General features: G+C 41.8%; 1 protein-coding gene and 1 pseudogene across 5 annotated transcripts in view; one reads left to right on the top strand and one right to left on the bottom strand.

Moving 5' to 3' along the window:
• ZNF157 (zinc finger protein 157) overlaps positions 1-21,476 on the top strand; it is a 44,572-nt gene that overhangs the window by 8,662 nt on the left and 14,434 nt on the right. The window lies entirely within an intron of this gene.
• On the bottom strand, positions 832-1,646 carry LOC113930212 (annotated as a pseudogene).

Here is a 21,476-nt window from a genome sequence, read left to right as displayed (position 1 = left end):
TAGATTTAAAAACTGGGCATACCTCATTTCCCAAGAAACACAATACATAGAAATTTCAGGGATAACAGGAAAATCGTCAGAGAAATGTTCAATGAAATTCAAGCTCTTCAACTCAAACATCCCAGGGCTGAAACACACCCTCTATTCATCCAGGCAACAATGCCTCTTACTTCTTAGAGCAGGGATACTATTGGTCAAGGACACCAAATGGCTTTACAGAGCAACTTTTTTAAACTTTCCTTTTGGGCCAAGGTCTAGGTCTTTGAGGATTCAAGCAGCCCTGCAAGGCCTGTGAACAGCAGATTCCAAAGGTCTAGAGGTCTGGCCCTTCTTCCTTCCCAGATACAATGTCAAACATGTAAAATCTCCTGTCATGTTACGTTTTATATTTTGAAATATGGAAGCATATTTTACATACTCTTCAGGCATTTATTTATTAAAACGTTCTCTGCCAAGATTTCACATTAGATTAAAATTCAAATCAGTCTTTACATTTCTCTACTGAGGTTTCCACCTCAGTGTATCACATAAAAACACCTTCTCCAGCAATCAGTGTTACCAGCGTCCACACGGTGAGCCCCATGGTCAGCCTCTTTGTTCCCTAGGTGATCCAACTAGATGTTAATACTGCTCTGCTACAGGGTAAAAGCTCCTAACTCAAACTCATTGGAAAAGGGGTGAAACTTCTGCAAAGTGCACTTTAAGAAGAGGTACTGTTTGCTCATGAAAAGAAACCAGTGAGTCCTCTAAGCATAATAAAAGGGGGTATTTTACAGTTAAGCACATGATTTGGAGTGAAGAATTCGGATGTTGCTCTGCTGGTCCAGGCCGTTAATACTCTTGTTCCTCCTGTGGGCCCCCTTCATCAGGTATCACAAAGCCTTCATCTGTGGCATACAGAATGTCCACCATCCTCTGCAATACTGGATTGTTTTCCCCCTCATTCTCTTGGCAAATCAATTCAATGTTCCTTAGCTTTCCAAAGTAGAAGTCTCTTTCTTTCTCCTAGTCTTCGATGGTAAGTTTCAATACGTTGACCTGCTGCATCAATTCAGCTGCTTGATCATCCCCGCTGCCCACACCAGGATTCTTTTGCCACCCGCCCCCCCTCCCCCGGGCCAGCCTGAGGGGTTGCAGTAGTTCTATGTGTTGCAATGGGCCTCTGTGGAGCTGCGCTGCTAGAGCTGAGAGGTTTCTTCGGTTTTTTTCAGAGCTGGAGCAAGAAGGGAGGGAGCCACTGCAGTTTCTTGACCTTGTCTGGCAGCTATGGGGTCATAGCCTTTTCCATCATAGTTTGCATCAAAAAACTTCTTGAACCACTGAACAAATTCAAAATTGTCCTGAAACTTTCCTTTTACTAATATGTCCACAGGAATTATTTTGTCAACACCCATTCTCTTAAAACCTGCTTGTAGTATTTTGAAGTTCTGGATGTATTCATGTTCTAGCTTAGCCTGGAATTTCACTTTCTTCAAGGCAATGGAGCCAGGGAACAACATGTCCATAAACTGACAGTAGGCAGCCCCTGAGCACAACTGTTGGATCTTCGTCAGATTCAACTGCAGAGACTCATTGATCCAGGCCAGCATGTCGTGTCGACTTAGGTTATCACTGGTGACTGATGTTGAATATACATTCACTGTCATCTTCGGCTCTCGGCGGGACCGCGTCCACGGCCTGTGCCTGGCTTCGGTTCCATCTACGTCTCGTTCAAACTGCCCACGCGATGACCTCACACGCACCCCCCCCCCGTTACGCGCCCACGTACAGCTGGATTGATTTTTTTTTTTTAAAGATTTTATTTATTTATTTGACAGAGAGATAGCGAGAGCAGGAACACAGCAGGGAGAGTGGGAGAGGGAGAAGCAGGCTCCCCGCGGAGCAGGGAGCCTGATGTGGGACTCGATCCCAGGACCCTGGGATCATGACGTGAGCCGAAGGCAGACGCTTAACGACTGAGCCACCCAGGCGCCCTGGATTGATTTTTTTTTTAAATGTTATTATATCATCTATTTATTTGAGAGAGAGAATGAGAGAGAGAGCGAGCATGAGAGGGGGAAGGGTCCGAGGGAGAAGCAGACTCCCCGCTGAGCAGGGAGCCCGATGCGGGACTCGATCCCGGGACTCTAGGATCATGACCTGAGCCGAAGGCAGTCGCTTAACCAACTGAGCCACCCAGGCGCCCTGGATTGATTTTTTAATATAGAACCTGTCTTGCATTCCTGGAATAAACCCCAGTTGGTCATGGTGCATAATTCTTTTAATATCTTGCTGAATTATATTTGCTAATATTTTGTCAAGGATTTTTGCCTATATATTCATGAGTGATATTGGTGTGTAGTTTTCTTTTTTATACTGTATTTGTCTGATTTTGTAATCGGGGAATGCATTAGTTTCATGCGGTAGCGGCAACAAATTACTACAAACTTGGTGTCTTAAAACAACAGAAATTTATTCTCTCATAGTTCTGGAGGCCTGAAGTCCAAAAAGAAGTATCACTGGACCAAAATCAAGGTTTCGGTAGGGCTGTACTCCCTCCAGAGCCTTCAGGGGAGAATCTATTCCTTACCTCTTCTAGCTCCTGGGGGGCTGCAGCTATTCCTTGGCTTCATCATTCCATTCTTATGGCGAGCATCTTCAAATCTGTTCTGTCTTCACGTCACTGCCTTCTGAGTGTGTGTGTGTCAAATTTTCTTTTACCTGCCTCTTACTGGGATACATGTGATTGCATTGAGGACCTACCTGGATAATTCAGGATACTCCTCTCATCTCAGGATCCTTAATCCCATCTGCAAAGACCCTTTTGTTCTTGCCATATAAAGGAGATATTCACAGGTTGCCAAGATTAGGATGTGGATATCTTTGGGGGGGCCCTTTTTAGCCTATCACAGGCAAATACTAGCTTTATAGAATGAATTAGAGTTACCTCCTCTTCTTTTTCCTGTAAGAGGTTTTGTAATTGGTGTTAATTCTTTAAAAGAATTTTGTAAAATTCTGGGGCGCCTGGGTGGCTCAGTCATTAAGCGGCTGCCTTCGGCTCAGGTCATGATCCCGGGGTCCTGGGATCGAGCCCCGCATCAGGCTCCCTGCTCCGCGGGAAGCCTGCTTCTCCCTCTCCCACTCCCCCTGCTTGTGTTCCTGCTCTCGCTGTGTCTCTCTCTGTCAAATAAATAAATAAAATCTTAAAAAAAAAAAGGATTTGGTAAAATTCTCCAGGAAAACCATCTGGGCCAGAGCTTGATTGATTGATTGATTTTTTTTTTGGTGAGTTTTAAATTATGGATTCAGTTTCCTTAGTAGTTCTAGGGCTATTCAAATTATCTATTTCATATCAGGCAATTTGTGGTAGTTGGTTTTTTTTTAAGAATTAGTCTAGGGCGCCTGGGTGGCTCAGTTGGTTGAGCGACTGCCTTCGGCTCAGGTCATGATCCTGGAGTCCCTGGGATGGGGTCCGCATTGGGCTCCCTGCTCAGCAGGGAGTCTGCTTCTCCCTCTGACCTCCCCTCTCTCATGCTTGCTCTCTCTCATTCTCTCTCTCAAATAAATAAATAAAATCTTAACAAAAAAAGAAGTAGTCCAGTTCATGGGGCGCCTAGGTTAAGCATCTGCCTTCGCTTGGGTCATGATCCCAGGGTCCTGGGATCGAGCCCTGAGTCGGGCTCCCTGCTCAGCGGGGAGTCTGCTTCTCCCTCTCCCTCTGCCCCTCCCCCTGTGCTTGTGCTCTCTCACTCTCTCCTAAATAAATAATTAAATAAAATCTTAAAAAAAATTAGTCCATTTCATCTAAGTTTAATCAGATGGATATATGAAGAATTGTTTATATTTGCTTTAGTATCCTTTTGGTGTCTGCAGGGGCTGTAGTGATATCCTTTGTTTCATTCCTGATACTCGTAATTTGTGTGTTCTCTTTTTTCAGTCTTGCCAAAAGTTTGTTAATTTTATTGATCTTTTCAAAGAACCACCTCTTTGTTTCTTTGATTTTTATCTATTATTTTTCTGTTTTCAACTTCATTGATTTCTGCTCCTTTCTGTTTCCTTCCTTCTGCTTGCTCTGGGTTTATTTTGGTCCTTTTAAAAAATTAAAATATAGGGGCCCCTGGGTGGCTCAGTCGGTTAAGCATCTGCCTTCCGCTCAGGTCGTGATCCTAGGGTCCCCGGGATCGAGCTCCACATCCGGCTCCTTGCTCAGCGGGGAGTCTGCTTCTCCCTCTCCCTCTGCCCGTCCTCCTCATGCTCGCTATCTCTCGTTCTCTCTCTCTGTCAAATAAATAAATAAATTCTTTAAAAATATTAAAGTATAATTGATATATAACATTGTACAAGTTTAAGGTGTACAACCTGTTGGTTTGATACATTTATATATTGCAATATGATTACCACTGTAGTGTTTGCTAACATTTCTATCACATCACATAATTATCATTTCTTTTTTGTGGTCGGAACAATTTACATCTAGTTTATTAACAGCTTTGAAGTCTATAATATTGTATCCGATAATCAACTTGCTGTGCATTAGCCCTCTGCCCTCCAGTACTTAGCTACTAGTTTGAAGTTTGTACCCTTAAACAACATATCTTCAGTATGGTCTTTTTTTCCCTAGGTTTTTGAGGTGGGACCTTAGATTTCTTATTTGAGACTTTCCTCTTCCAAACGTATGCATTTAGTGCTATATACTTTGCTCTCAGCACTGCTTTAGATGTGTTCCACATTGTAAATGTTGTATTTTCATTTTCATTCAGTTCATTGTATTTTTTTATTTCCTTTGAGACTTCCTCTTTGAACCATAGATTATTAGAAATGTGTTATTTAGTTTCCAAGTGTTTGGAGATTCTCTTGTTATCTTTCTGTTATTGATTTTTTTTTTTAAGATTTTATTTATTTATTTGCCAAAGAGAGAGTGCAAGAGAGCACAAGCAGGGGGAGTGGCAGACAGAAGGAGAAGCAGACTCCCCACTGAGCAAGGAGTCTGATGTGGGACTCGATTCCAGGACCCTGGGATGATGAGCTGAACTGAAGGCAGATGCTTTACTGACTGAGCCACCCAGGCGCCCCTTGATTCATTTATTTATTTTAAAGCTTTTATTTATTTATTTGAGAGAGAGAGAGAGCACAAGCAGGGGGAGGGCAGGCAGAGGAAGAGAGAGAGAAGCAGGCTTCCTGCTGAGCAAGGAGCCTGATGCGGGCCTCGATCCCAGGACCCTGAGATCATGACCTAAGCTGAAGGCAGATGCTTAACGACTGAGCCACCCAGGCGCCCCCCCGCCTTGGTTTCTTTTTTTAATAAAGATTTTATTTATTTATTAGAAAGAGAGAGAGTACGAATGGGGAGAGGGGCAGAGAGGGAAAAGCAGACTCCCCGCTGAGTGCGGAGCCCAATGCAGCTCGATCCCAGAACCCTGAGATCATGACCTGAGCCGAAGTCAGACGGTTAATGGACTGAGCCACCCAGGCACCCCCCTGTTATTGATTTCTCGTTTCATTTCAGTGTGGTCAGGGAAAATTGCTCATTTTCTATTTAGTTGTTCTGTGAATTGAAAGAAGGGGCATTGAAGTTTCCAACTATAATTTGCCTTTTTTAAAAAAGATTTATTTAATTTTAGCCAGAGAAAGCATGTACATGCACCATTGGAGTGAGGGGCAGAGGGGGAGGGAGAGGGAGAGAAGCAGATTCCCTGCTGAGCACGGAGCCCACCAACAATGTGGGGCTTGATCTGTGGGGCTCAATCTCATAACCCTGTAATCATGACCTGAGCCAAAATCAAGAGTCGGTCCCTCAACTGACTGAGCCACCCATGGGCCCCTAATTTGTCTCCCCCCCGCCCCAGTTTTATTAGCTTTTTCTTTTGTGTTTGCTGCATACATATTTAGGATTGATTTGTCTTTTTTTTTTTATTGTTAGATGTCTTCTATCTCTGGTAATTTTTTTCTCTGAAGTCTACTTTATCTGATATTAATATAGCTACTTTTGCTTTCTTTTTTTCCAGCTTTCTTGAGGTATAATTAACAACATTTCTGCTTTCTTTTGATGAATATTTGCATGATCTATCTTTTTTCATACTTTTACCTTCAACCTGCCTATATTGCTGTATTTGAAGTGACTTCCTTTTAGATACCATACACTTGGGTGATGTTTTTAATTTTTTCTACCAATTTCTGTCTTTAAAAAAAGATTTTATTTATTTATTTGACAGAAGGACGGCGAGAGCGGGAACACAAGCAGGGGGAGTGGGTGAGGGAGAAGCAGGCTCTTTGCTGAGCATGGAGCCCGATGTGGGGCTGGATCCCAGGACCCCGGGATCATGACCTGAGCCGAAGGCAGACACTTAATGACTGAGCCACCCAGGCGCCCCTACCAATTTCTGTCTTTTAATTGGTGCAGTTAGACCATTTACATTTATTTTACTTTTTATTTTGTTATTTTTTTAAAGATTTATTTCTCTGAGACAGAGAGAGAGCGTGTTCGATCATGCATATGCACACGAGCAGGGGAGGGGCAGAGGGAGTGGGAGAGAATCTCAAGCAGACTCCCCACTGAGCACATAGCCTGATGCAGGGCTTGATCCCACCACCCTGAGATCATGACCTGAGCTGAAACCAAGAGTCAGAGGCTCAACCGACTGAGCCATATAGGCGCCCCAGACCATTTACATTTAATGTAATTAATGATATATTAGGCCCTATGTCTACATTTTATTTTTTCTTCTCTGTTTGTTCTCTCTTTCATTTTCTGTTTTATTTTTCCCTATCTTCCTGTCACTTGAACATTTTTTAGAATTACATTTTGATTTACCTATAGTGTTTATGAGTGTATCTCTTTGTATAGCTATTTATTTATTTATATTTTTTTATTAAGTAAGTCTACCCCCAATGTGGGGCTCAAACTCATGACCCTGAGATCAAGAGTCGTATGCTCCACTGACTGAGCCAGCCTGGTTACCCTGTATAGTTTTTCATATATTATTATTTTTTTTAATTTTATTTTTAAGTAATCTCCACACCCAACATGGGGCTCAAACTCACAACCCTGAGATCAAGAATCGTATGTTCCACTGACTGAGCCAGCCAGGTGCCCCCTGTAAAGCTTTTTAAATGGTTGCTCTAGGTATTGCATCATATATATATAACTTGTATGTGTCTGTTACTGTCATCATTTTGCCACTTTGAGTGAAATGTAGAAACCTTGCCACTCTTTAATTCTCTTTGCTGTCCCCTGTTTATAATTGTCTTAAATATTTCTTTTATTTTTTAAAAAATATTTTATTTATTTATTTGTCAGAAAGAGTGCGCATACAAGCAGGGGGTACAGAGGGGACAGAGGCAGAGGGAGAAGCAGGCTCCCCGCCGAGCAGGGAGCCCGACGCGGGACTCAATCCCAGGACCCTGGGATCATGACCTGAGCTGAAGGCAGACGCTTAACCGACTGAGCCACCCAGGCGCCCCTTGTCTTAATTATTTCATCTACATATATTTAGAACCTCTTCAAATAGTGTTATCATTTTGCTTCAACAGTCAAACAATTTGGAAACCTCAAGAAGAGAAGAAAAGTCTATTGTATTTACCCATATTTTTGTTTCCCGTGTTCTTTCTTCCTTTGTGGTGTTCCAAGATTCCTTCTTTTAGCTTTCATTTTCTGTTTAGGGAACTTCCTTTAGCTATTCTTTAGGGTAGTTTTGCTGGGCACAAATTCTGTTAGTTTTTTTTTTTCATCTAAGAATGTCTTGATTTCTCCTTCATTCCTGAAGGATATTTTCATTGTTGACAGTTCTTTTCTTTCAACCGAAAAATGTTGTGCTACCCTCCTGTGGCCTCTGTGGTTTCTTTCTTTCTTTCTTTCTTTCTTTCTTTCTTTCTTTTTTTAAGATTTTATTTATTCATTTGAGACACAGAGAATACAGAGAGAGAGAGAGAGAGCATAAGCAGGGGGAGCGGCAGAGGGAGAGGGAGAAGCAGGCTCCCGCTGAGCCAGGAGCCCGATGTGGGGCGCGATCCCAGGACCCTGGGATCATGACCTGAGCCAAAGGCAGATGCTTAATCCATCTGAACCACCCAAGCGCCCCGGCCTCTATGATTTCTGATGTGAAATCTGCTTCACTCAAATTGTTTCTGTGGGTAAGGTGTCATTTCTCTCTCATGGCTTTCCATGTACATATTTTTAATCTTTAGTTTTCAAAAGCTTAACAATACGTCTTGGTGTGGATTTCTTTGGTTTTATCCTGTTTGTGGTTTGTTCTGCTTCTAAAGTCTGTAAATTTATTTTTATTTATTTATTATTATTTTTTAAGATTTCATTTTTAAGTAATTTCTACAACCAACATGGGGCTCGAACTCACAACCCCGAGATCAAGAGTTGCATGCTCTTCTGACTGAGCCAGCCAGGTGCCCCTGTAAATTTATGTTTTGCCAAATTGGGACATTTTTAGCCATTATTTCTTCATGTACTTTTTTCCCCCTTTTTTAAAAAAAATTAAAGTTAGTTAACATATAGTGTATTATTAGGTTCAGGGTAAAATTAAGTAATTAATCAGTTCTGTATAATATCCAGTGCTCATTTCATCACTTGCCCTCCTTAATGCCTACTACCTAATTACCCCATCCCCCTAACCCATCTCTTCTCCAGCAACCCTCAGTTTGTTCCCTCTAGTTAAGAGTCTCTTATGATTTGTCTGTCTCTCTATTTTTATCTTCTTTTTCTTTTCCTTTCCTTATGTTCATCTGTTTTGTTTCTTAAATTCCACATATGAGTGAAATCATATGGTACTTGTCTTTCGCTGACTTATTTTGCTTAGCATAATACACTCTACCTCCATCCAGGTCATTGCAAATGGCAAGATTTCATTCTTTTTGATGCCTGAGTAATATTCTATTGTGTGTATGTGTATATGTATATATATACATATATATATACCACATTTTCCTTATCCATTCATCCATCAATGGACATTTGGGCTCTTTCCATATTTTGGCAGTTGTGGACATTGCTGCTATAAACATTGGGGTGCATGTGCCCCTTCAAATCACTATTTTTGTATCCTTTGGAAAAATACCTGGTAGTGCAATTGCTGGGTCATAGGATAGTTCTGTTTTTAACTTTTTGGTGAACCTCCATACTGTTTTCCAGAGTGGCTGCACCAGCTTGCATTCCCACCAACAGTGTAAGAGGGTTCCCCTTTCTCTACATCCTGGCCAACCATCTGTTGTTTCCTGAGTAGTTAATTTAAGGCCTGTCTTACTTCTTTTCTCCTTCCTGTTTTTTTGATGGCATGATATTGGTTCTTTTGTTGTAGATCCTTGAGGCATTCCCCCCTGCCCCCAGGTCAGTTTTGTCTCTGCTGTTTGGATTGATTAATTTCTGTTCCCTCTGTTCTGTTTTTGGAGCCATCCCTTGAGTTTTTTAATTTTAGTTATTGCATTTTTCAGGTCTAAAATTTCCATTTGGGTCCTCCTTATGTCTTCTGTTTTTTTCCTGAGACAGGGTCATTGAAGCATTTTGGTGATGGCTGATTCAAAGTTTTTGCTGGATAATTTTGTCATTTCAGTCTTGATACCAGTTGACTTTTTTCATTCAGTTTGAGATTTTTCTGGTTTTTGATATGAGTGATTATCTATTGAAACCTAGACATTTTTTGATACTATGTTAGGAGAATTTTGTTCTTATTTAAAGTGTTGTAGCTGGCTTCCTCTAATTTCAATACAGCTGGGGAAGAAAGGGTATCATCTCATTACTGCCATGTCAGGGAATAAGTCCAGGTTTTTCATTTGGCTTCCCTTGAGCTCAAGATGGAGAGCTTGTTACTTCTCTGGCCAGGGGTGGAATTCTAACTTTCCATTGTGTCTTCCCTGATACCTTCCTGGGTGGGAGAGTGTTCACCTCCTTAGCAGTGGTGAGAGTCCTGACTCTCCAGTAGACCTTCTCTGATACTACTCCAGCAGGATGGAGGAAGGATGCCTCATTACTGCTGAAGTCTAGCCTCCCCATGGTTTCTCCCCTGATAGCACTGAGTGAGGAGGCTCATTACTGTTCAAGAGAGATGAGCCTTAGCTCCCTACTTTGTCTTTTTTGATACCACCCCAGTGTTGTAGGGGATATAGCACTTTGTTAGAGCCAGACAGAAGTAGAGGTATATGCTCCCCACTTGGCTTTTGCTGATGGGATGGAGTTGAGACCCTCAGCTTTTTTTTTGGTTTGTTTTGTTTTGTTTTTTCATGATACTTGGCTGAAATAAGGTGGTTATCATTTTTAAGTTTTCTTGCTAGGTTGTCCCTTTTCTGGTCCTTTGACCAGTTAAAGCAGACTTTCTTAGAGCTGTTTTTGTCTGTACCCATTGGCATTTTTGGTTTGCTAGCTTCTCCAGCACCTAGTCTTGGATATATGAGGTAAAGAGAAAACTCAAGGGAATCACTGCTATGTATGTTTTTAAGTCCCCCGCTGATCTGCCTTATCTCCAAGTGGCACAGTCTTCTCTTCTTCATTTTACTTTATTTTTTAAATTAAATTTATTTTATTGTGACCCAGATATGGAGCATCACAGGTAGGAAAGAATATTGTTTTTGACTACTAAAATATATTTTATTTATTTAACTTTTTGACTATAGTTGCATACAATGTTACATAAGTTTTAGGTGTACAACATAGTAGTTTGACAAGCTTATACATTGTTACGTTCACCACAAGTGTAGCACCCATTATGCTGTGCCTTTTACTCCCATGACTTACTCATTTCATAACTGGAGGCCTGTATCTCCCACTCCCCTTCACCCATTTTGCCCATCCCCTACCCCCTCCCCTTGGCAACCATCAGTTTGTTTTCTGTATGTATAAGTGTGATTCTGCTCTTTTTTTTTTTATTCACTTGTTTTTGTTTGTTTTTTTAGATTCCACATATGAGTGAAATCATATGATATTTGTCTTTCTCAATCTGACTTATTTCACTTAGCCTAATACCTTCTAGGTCCATCCATGTCACAAATGGCACAATATCATCCTTTTTATGACTGTGTAATATTTCATTATGTATATGCCACATCTTCTTTATCCATTCATCTATCAGTGATCACTTGGGTTACTTCCATATCTTGGCTAGTGTAAATAATGCTGCAGTAAACATAAGGGTGCATGTATCTTTTCAAATTAGTGTTTTCATTTTCTTTGGGTAAATACCCAGTAGTGGAATTACTGGATCCTATGGCATTTCTATTTCAAAAAATTTTTTTCTAATTAGGCTCCATGCTCAATGTGGGGGTTGAACTCATGACCCTGAGGTCAGGAGTTACATGCTTGGGGCGCCTGGGTGGCTCAGTCAGTTAAGCGTCTTCCTTCAGCTCAGGCCCTGGGGTTCTGGGATCAAGTCCCTCATTGGGCTCCCTGCTCAGTGGGGAGCCTGCTTCTCCCTCTCTTGCTCCCCCTGCTTGTGCTCTCTCTCTCTCTGTCAAATAAATAAATAAAAAATCTTAAAAAAATACAGAGCTCATTTTCATTTCAGATTAAAATTACAGAACTTTGGGGCGCCTGGGTGGCTCAGTTGGTTAAGCGACTGCCTTCGGCTCAGGTCATGATCCTGGAGTCCCGGGGTCGAGTCCCATGTCGGGCTCCCTGCTCAGCGGGGAGTCTGCTTCTCCCTCTGACCCTCTTCCCTCTCGTGCTCTCTATCTCTCATTCTCTCTCTCAAATAAATAAATAAAAATCTTTAAAAAAAAAAAAAATAAATTACAGAACTTTTACTTCTTCGACATTTATTTATGTATCTGTTTTGGTGGAGGGGTCATAATGACTTTTTTTTTAAGATTTTATTTATTTAATTGACAGAGAGAGAGAGACAGCGAGAGAGGGAACACAAGCAGGGGGAGTGGGAGAGGGAGAAGCAGGCTTCCCGCCAAGCAGGGAGCCTGATGCGGGGCTCGATCCCAGGACCCTGAGATCATGACCTGAGCTTAAGGCAGTCGCTTAACCAACTGAGCCACCCAGGCGCCCCGGGGTCATAATGACATTAACATAATTTATTGGTTTATCCTATAATACAGACAATAATGGGAGGATAAAGGAAAACTAATAAGAAAGGTTGCCTTTTCTAAAAAAAAAAAAAAAAGAAAGAAACTTTGGGAGTGTTACATAAATATTTTCCCACGTCCAGAGATAATTTTCTACATAATTTTAATGGTTACATAGCATTTCATCCTTTGAGTGTTTGCAGTGGCAGTAGGTTTTCATTAAAATTGACCCTTTGGTGGTGAAATTCTCAATTTATGGCTTTATGCATGTCCATGATTATTTGTTAAAGACATTTTTCTAGAAATTGAATTTTTGTGTCATAGGAGAAGGATCACTAAGTTGTAAGGAATTCATTGGATGTCAGTGAAATGTCTTCCTCTTGATACTCTACATGCTCATACTATTTGGAGGCTGATGATTTTGGGTCATTCATGGCAACTTTTTCCTTATTAGCTCTCCACCCCACCCCAACTCTTCCTTCTCAGATCTTCCAAAGAAGAGTTAGAAATGACCACATCCTCAGTCAGTTTTTATTTGTTCATTTATTTACTTGTTGCTTTTGTTTTCCTGTGTTTTTTTTTTTAAGTTTATTTTTTTATTAAGATTTTATTTATTTATTTGAGAGAGAGAATGAGATAGAGAGAGAGCATGAGAGGGGGGAGGGTCAGAGGGAGAAGCAGACTCCCCACTGAGCAGGAAGCCCGACGCAGGACTCGATCCCAGGACTCCAGGATCATGACCTGAGCTGAAGGCAGTCGCTTAACCAACTGAGCCACCCAGGCGCCCCTTTTCCTGTGTTTTTTAAGAAGCTTCTAAGTATAAGTAGATAAGTATTAGGATAAAAAAGGGAGTAAAAAGAAGAAAATATCAACATAAGTTTTAGAATGTAGGCATGCTGGTAGACTGTACTACACAGCTAGATACTTTGAAGTCCAGATTGATCTCTGATATTTTGGGAAGACATAACAGAGTAAGAAGTGCAATGAGACACATGAATTACAATATCTCCATAAAGAAATCAATAACTCCTCTATGGTAAAGATTTCCTGATACTTGAGGGTCAAGATATCTTTTGATAGATCTTCATATGGATGATGGAAACGATACCTTCAATTACAACCTTGTCATAAATGCTACCACAGTTCTTCTGTAGCTGTTTTTCTTTTTGAAAAAAATTTTCATTCAGTGTTTATGATTAAAAACTACAAGATTTTGCTTGTAGTTGTTGAGTGATAAGAGAAAGGCTAAAACATAGATTATCCTCTGATCGGTTAATTAAAATGCATCTGATCCAGAGTCAGGTTACTCAGCAATATACCAGTTACTTTTTTTTTTTTTAGAAGATTTTATTTATTTGACAGAGAGAGACACAGCAAGAGAGGGAACACAAACAGGTGGAGTGAGAGATGGAGAAGCAGGCTTCCTGTGGGGCGGGGAGCCTGACGCGGGGCTCAATCCCAGGATCATGACCCAAGCTGAAGGCAGACACCCAACGACTGAGCCACCCAAGCACCCCAATATACCAGTTACTTTGTGTGGGCTTAAGAGTTTTAGAAGAAAATACTTCTAAGCAAAACATGCCATCTAACAGCATACTGATACTGGGTATATGAAATACTACATAAGAAAGCTGATGGGGGGCACCTGAGTGGCTCAGTTGGTTAAGCATCTGCCTTCAGCTCAGGTCATGATCTCAGGGTCCTGGGATCGAGCTCCGCATTGGGCTCCCTGCTCAGCAGGGAGCCTGCTTCTTCCTTTCCCTCTGCAGCTCCCCTTGCTTGTGCTCTCTCACACACTCTTTCTCTCAAATAAATAAATAAAATGAAATGGAAAAAAAAAAAAAAGAAAGCTGATGGAAGGGGTGGCTCCTGGGTGGCTCAGTCGGTTAAGTGGCTGCCTTCGGCTCAGGTCATGATCCCAGGGTCCTAGGATAGGGCCCCCTCGTCGAACTCCCTGCTCAGTGGGGAGTCTGCTTCTCCCTTTCCCTCTGCCTCTCCTCCCGGCTTGTGCGCTCTTTCTCTCTCTCTCTCTGTCTTGCTCATTCACTCTCTCTTTCTCAAATAAATAGATAATCAAATCTTAAAAAAAAAGAAAGCTGATGGAAGTTACTTGTGCCAGACCTTTAGACTCTTTAGGCTTCTGACAATTTGTTACCATAGGCAGGGACTTCCCAACCAGTTAGTTATTTATCTTTTGACTTTTCCAAGTTAGAACGTTCCCTCACCCCAGGTGAACATATAGATTATAGGTTATAGATTCTTTTTTTAAATTAAAGCATAATTAACATACAATGTTATATTATTTTCAGGTGTACAACATACTGATTCAGCAATTCTATATAGTACTCAGTGTTCACCACATAAGTGTAGTCACTACCTGTCACCATATGTTCTTACAGTATTATTAACTATATTCCCTATGCCGTACTTTCCTTTTTTTTTTTAAATATTTATTTATCTGAGAGAGAGTGAGTGTGCGTGCGAACAGGGGGAGGGGCAGAGGGAGAGGGACAGAAAGAATGTCAAGCAGACTCCCCGCTGAGTGCAGAGCCCGACACAGGGCTCTATCTCATGACCCTGAGATCATGACCTGAGCTGAAATCAAGAGTTGGACACTTAACCGACTGAGCCACCCAGGTGCCCCCCTATGCTATACTTCTCATTTGTGTGACTTATTTATTTTATAACTGGAAGTTTCTACCTCTTAACCCCCTTTATCTGTTTTGCTCATTCCCCCATCCACCTACACTCTGGCAACCACCAGTTTGTTCTCTGTGTTTATGAGTCTGTTTGTTTTGTTTTTTAGATTCCATGTATAAGTGAAATCATATGGCACTTGTCTTTCTCTGTCTGACTTATTTCACTTAGCATAATACCTTCTAGGTCCATCTGTGTTGTCATAGATGGAAATATCTCATTTTTTTCTTACGGTCAAGCAATATATTCCATTGTGTATATATATCTTCTTTATCCATTCGTCTGTGGATGGACACTTGGGTTGCTTCCATATATCTTGGCTAGTGTAAATAATGCTGCGATAAACATAAGTGTGCAGATATCTTTTCAAATTAGTGTTTTCATTTTCTTTGGGTAAATACCCAATAGTGGAATTACTAGATCATATGGTATTTCTATTTCTAATTTTTTATTTTATTTTTTTAAAAGATTTTATTTATTTATCTGACAGAGAGAGACACAGTGAGAGAGGGAACACAAGCAGGGAGAGTGGGAGAGGGAGAAGCAGCCTTCCCGTGGGGCAGGGAGCCTGATGCGGGGCTTGATCCCAGGACCCTGGGATCATGACCTGAGCCGAAGGCAGGCGCTTAATGACTGAGCCACCCAGGCGCCCCTATTTCTAATTAAAGTATCTCCATACTGTTTTCCACAGTATGTGGTTGTACCAATTTACATTCCCATTAACGGTGCACTAGGCTTTGTTTTTCCGTATCCTTGCCAACACTTGTTATTTCTTTTCTTTTTGATACTAGTCATTCTGACTGTTATGAGGTGATATCTCAGTGTGGTTTTGATTTGCATTTCCCTGATGATGAGTGATGTTGAGCATCTTTTCATGTGTCTGTTGGCTATTTGTTTTCTTTGGAAAAATGTCTATTTAGGTTCTCTGCCCATTTTTTATTTTTATTTTTTTAAAGATTTATTTGAGGGGCGCCTGGGTGGCTCAGTTGGTTAGGCGACTGCCTTCGGCTCAGGTCATGATCCTGGAGTCCTGGGATCTAGTCCCGCATTGGGCTCCCTGCTCAGCAGGGAGTCTACTTCTCCCTCTGACCCTCCCCCCTCTCATGCTCTCTCTATCTCATTCTCTCTCTCAAATAAATAAATAAAATCTTTATTAAAAAAAGATTTATTTGAGAGAGAGAGAGAGCACAAGAAGGAGGGGCAGAGGGAGAAGCAGGCTCCCTGCTGAGCAAGGAGCCTGATTGGGGCCTCGATCCCAGGACCCTGGGATCATGACCTGAGCCGAAGGCAGTTGCTTTAACCAACTGAGCCACCCAGGCACCCCATAACGTCCATATTTCTTCCAACAGTCTCTTCAGGGCAATCTGGGTTTTTTCTGTCACTTGCCTCAAAATTCTTCTAGCTGCTACACATTAGCCCAAGCCAAAGCCACTTGCACATTTTAGGTATTTATTACAGCAGTATCCGACTTCCCAGTAAGAAAAATTTGTGTTAGTTTCCTTGTTCTGCCATAACTAATGACCATAAACTTGGTGGCTTAAACAACAAAAATTGCTTCTCTCACAGTTCTGGAGGCCAGAGGTCTGAAATCAAGGTGTTGGCAGAGCCATGCTCCCTCTGAAGGCTGTAAGGGAGGACCCTTCCTTGCTTCTTCCACCTTCTTCTGGGTATAGGCATTCCATGGTTTGTGGCTATATCACTATAATCTCTGCTTCCGTCTTTACATGACCCTCTCCTTTGTGTCTGCTTTCTCCTTCTCTGTGTCTTATAAGGATTAAAGGCCCAACTGGGTACTCTGTATCAGTCAGAGTTTTACCCAAGAAATAGAGCCAGTAGGGATATATATGTGCATGTACTTTATGAGATTTATTGCAAGGAATTGGATTAAGTGATTGTGTGAGTTGGCTAGACAAGTCCAAAATCCAGGGTAGACCAGCAGGAAACTGGCAGGAGCTGACATTGCCATCTACAGGTAGAATTTCTTCCTCAGGGAAACCACTTTTGCTCTTAAGGCCTTTCAACTGATTGGATAAAACCCACTCCAGATTATCAAGGATTAGTGTTTGATTGAGTAACTGGGGATGATAGCTAGCCCACTTGACACATAAAACTGACTATCACAGTCCACCCTTTGTCAGCTTGGCACCCCCACTCATCACCTTAAATCATACTCAATCCCCAAATAAAGAGAGTAACAGGGTCGTCCTTCTGCCCAACGTGATACAACTATCGTGTATAATTGAAAACAGGCTAATAATTTCCTCAGAAGATGCAAAGTCATTGAGTGTAACTTAAATACTCTGATGTAAAGCTAGCCATTATTAATAGATTTTATGTTGGATGATAAGAGGATAAGAGAGGACACAAAGCAAAAATGATTATCTTACACACACATTTATAACAAAACGAGGAAGAAATACTCATAAAAATCACAGTCCTCAGGGCGCCTGCATGGCTCAGTCGGTTAAGCGTCTGCCTTCGGTTCGGGTTGTGATCCCGGTGTCCCAGGATCGAGCCCCTGCATTGGGCTCCTTGCTCAGTGGGGAGTCTGCTTCTCCCTCTGCCCTTCACCCAGCTAGTGCTCTCTCTCTCTCACTCTCTCTCTCAAAAATTTTTTAAAGATTTAATTTATTTATTTGACAGAGAGAGCACTGGTGTTTATAAATACATTCTACCACCCATTGCATATTCCCTTTGCACTCAGCAAGCACCTCAGTTGGTCATAGTTCTTTACTTAGTGCAGTGACCCACACCTTCATTCCTGCAGGGTCCAGTTATTAATAGTCTTGCCTGAATGGGGTTGTATAGTTTTCCATTGACTTTAACAGAGCATGATAGTATGCCTTAAGGGAACCCCTCCTTTTTTTGAAAGTCAGCTCCAAGCCCAGCATGGAGCCCAACATGGGGCGTGAACTCACAACTGTGAGATCAAGACCTGAGCTGAGATCAAGGGTGTAACACTTAACCAACTGAGCCACCACCCAGGTCCCCAAGGGGCCTTCTGTACTTCAGGCATATACTTCCTTACCTCCATTATGTAGCAGCATCCCAATTTCTTTTTGGTAGTCAGAATCAGTCACCCTAGCCGACACTGCAACTTCCTTCCTTGCCTGTTGTTGATTCAGAGGCATGAGGAGCCCAGAGCTGCCGGGTGGCAGTCTTAGGTTCCAGTGAAAGAGAATCATTGTTGTATCTCCTGGTGGAAGCATCCATCCCTTTGTAACTAAGAGCTCTATACCAGCAGAGCATAAGGTTACATGGATGAGAAGGGACATTTTTGCTAGTTGATCATTATGGGTAATAGTGGGTGGTGCCATTCCCATTTCCACCTCTTGAGTTCTGGATCCATGACTCCTGTCTATGGGAGAACAGTGCCATATATTAGAATGCTGATTCAGAGGCTGTATAGCCTCCTGGAGGACATTGCCTCAGCTCTTTGAGGTATTACCACCTAGTTGGCACTGCAACTGGGTCCTCAAAAGGCCATTCCACCCTTCTATCAGCCAGCTGCTTTGGGATGGTGGGGAACCTGGTAAGACAAGTGAATTCCGTGAGCACAGACCCATTGCTGCCCTTTGTTTGCTGTGAAGTAAATTTCTTCCTCAGAAACAATGTGGTGTTGAGTACCACAATAGTGCATAAGGCATCATGTAAGTCTATAGATGGTAGTTTTGGCAGAAGCATGGTGTGCAGGAAAGGCAAATCCATATCCAGAGTAACTGTCTGTTCCAATAACAAGAATGTGCTCCCCTTTCCATGATAGAAGTGGTCCAGTGTAATCAACCTGCCACCAGGTAGCTGGCTGATAACCCCAGAGAATGGTGTGGTGCCATAACAGAAACTCAATGTTGGTCTCTGTTGCTGGCACCTTGGGCATGCTGCTGTGGTTGTAGCCAGATCAGCCTTGGTGAGTGGAAGTCCATGTTGCTGGGTCCGTACATAACCTCCATCCCTGTCACCATGATCATTTTGCTCATGAGCCTATTGGGCTCCTGTCTTTATTAGTACAAGTTGCAGACAGTTCCAAAATTGTATTTGAGTGTGGATCATAATGGCTAAAGGCATCAAGAGAGCTACATCTTTCACAAAGATGGCACCGCAGGCGAGTAAGGAAGCCCCTGCCCCTTCCAAAGCTGAAGCCAAAGTGAAGGTTTTGAAGGCCAAGAAAGTAGTGCTGAAAGGCATCCAGTAACAAAAAAAAAAAAAAAAAAGATCTGCCTGTCACCTACCTTCCGATGGCCCAAGACACTGCATCTCTGAAGGCGGCCTAAATATCCTCAGAAGAGCACCCCCAGGAGAAACAAGCTTGACCACTATGCCATCATCAAGTTCCCCCTGACCACCAAGTCAGCCATGAAGAAAACGGAAGACAACAACACACATGTGTTCATTGTGGATATCAAGGCCAGTAAGCACCAGATCACATAGGCTGTGAAGAAGCTCTATGACATTTATGTGGCCAAGATCAACATTCTGATCAGGCCCAATGCAGAGAAGAAGGCATATGTTTGACTGGCTCCTGACTATGATGCTTTGGATGTTGCCAACAAAAACGGGATCATCTAAACTGAGTCCAGCTGGCTAAATCTAAATATAAGTTTTTTCACCATAAAAAAAAAAAGAGAGAGAGCTACTGCTTTTTGCAATTGAGACAGCTTACTTTTTTTCAGGATCTTATTCAAATATGACCATCTTTGGGTAATTTTATAGATAGGACCTAGCAATATCCACAGATGTGAAACATGCATCCTGCAAAAATCCAAGTAAACTGATCAGGTGCTGTTTTTTTTGCTTAGTACCAGTGGTAGGCAACAATAGTCTGTTTTTGTTTTTGTTTTTTAGATGTTCACTTACTTTAGTAATGCTACATTTACCGCGTTATCACCATGGAATGTAAATTTAGGTTAGACAAGAGAATTTCACAGGTGTAATAACGTATTCTGGAGTATACCAAAGTTTGTGTATAGTGTCTGACCAAACCAGCTTGCTCATAAGTTATTAATCATTTCCATTATAGATAATTTGTTAACATTTATGATTCTTACGGGAAAAATAAACATACTTCATACATTTAAAAAGTTTTTCATTTACCTTTGCATTAGCACTTAAAATATGTATTTCTTTTTTTTTATTATGTTCAGTTAGCCACTGTACATCATTAGTTTTTGATGTAGTGTTCAGTGATTCATTAGTCACGTATAACACCCAGTGCACATCACAACCTGTGCCCTCCTTAATAGCCATCACCCTGTTACCCCCTCCCCTCTGAAACCCTCAGTTTGTTCCCCAGGGTCCATAGTCTCTCATGATTCATCCCCCTCTCTGATTTCTCCCTCTTCAGATTTCCCTCCCTTCCCCTATGGTCCTCCGTGGTATTGCTTATGTCCCACGAATGAGTGAAACCATATGACAATTATCTTTCTCTGCTTGACTTACTTCACTTAGCGTCATCCCCTCCAGTTCCATCCATGTCGATGCAAATGGTGGGTATTCATCCTTTCTGATGGTTGAATAATATTCCATTGTCTATATGGACCACATCTTCTTTATCCATTCATCTGTTGAAGGGCATCCTGGCTCCTTCCACAGTTTGGCTATTGTGGACATTGCTGCTATGAACATTGGGGTGCATGTGCCCCTTCTTTTCGCTACATCTGTATCTTTAGGGTAAATACCTAGTGCAATTGCTGGGTCGTAGAGTAGCTCCATTTTTTAACTTTTTGAGGCACCTCCACACTGTTTTCCAGAGTGGCTGCACCAGCTTGCATTCCCACCAACAGTGTAAGAGGGTTCCCTTTTCTCCACATCCTCGCCAACATTCGTTGTTTCCTGTTTTGTTAATTTTTGCCATTCTAATTGGTGTAAGGTGGTATCTCATTGTGGTTTTGATTTGTATTTCCCTGATGGCTATTTCTATCTCAAGGTGACATTTAAAAATTATTCTAATATAAGAGCAGCATAAATATAATTCTGTAGGGACGCCTGGTGGCTCAGTCAGTTAAGCATCTGCCTTTGGCTCGGGTCATGATCCTGGGGTCCTGGGATTGAGCCCCGCATCAGGCTCCCTGCTCAGCGGGGAGCCTGCTTCTCCCTCTTCTCCCTGCCTGTGCACTCTCTCACTGTCTCTGTTTCTCTCTCTCAAATAAATAGATAAAAAATCTTATATATATATGTGTGTGTACATACACACACATATATATACACACACACGTAATTCTGCAGTTAACAAAAGAGCTAGACTGGGAACCATAACTGAGTTATTCTCATGTTTGCAGGTATGATCCTGAAATAAATACTACTACTTCTAAGCAGTTTTTTTAATCAGCTTTTTAGGTTTGGTTTAAACATACACACACACATTTTCAATTGTGGGGAGGCGGCTTATAATGTTATATTCCATGCAGTGTTCTGAAAGGATTCTTCAGTAGCTAACCAGCCCTAAAAAGTGAAGTACTCAATCAGTCCACAAAGCAGGCAGAAAAAAGTTAAATTAACTGGAGTAAATAGGATTCCTACATAGCATCAAATGCGTGTGATTTTCTGCAGTTACTGGAAGTACGTCAGGACTGGAACGTTGTCCCCTTTACAACTCATTTCATCAGAAGAGTTTAAGAAGGTAAACATTTTACCACTATCAAGTGCATTTAAAAGTGACGTTTTGGGGTGCTAATTTGACTCCCCTGAATGACCTGGTTAGTGAACTCGTCACTAGTAATTTGGTCACCAGGCAGATGAAGCCTGCAAGAAAGGAAGCCAGTATTCAAATCACCGTGTTACTGTCTGACCCACTCTAA

The sequence above is a fragment of the Zalophus californianus genome, chromosome X (genome assembly GCF_009762305.2).
Source record: "Zalophus californianus isolate mZalCal1 chromosome X, mZalCal1.pri.v2, whole genome shotgun sequence".
Taxonomy (NCBI): Eukaryota; Metazoa; Chordata; class Mammalia; order Carnivora; family Otariidae; genus Zalophus; species Zalophus californianus.
The sequence above is the reverse complement of the archived record's forward strand: the minus strand, read 5'-3'. Positions and strand labels throughout refer to the sequence as shown.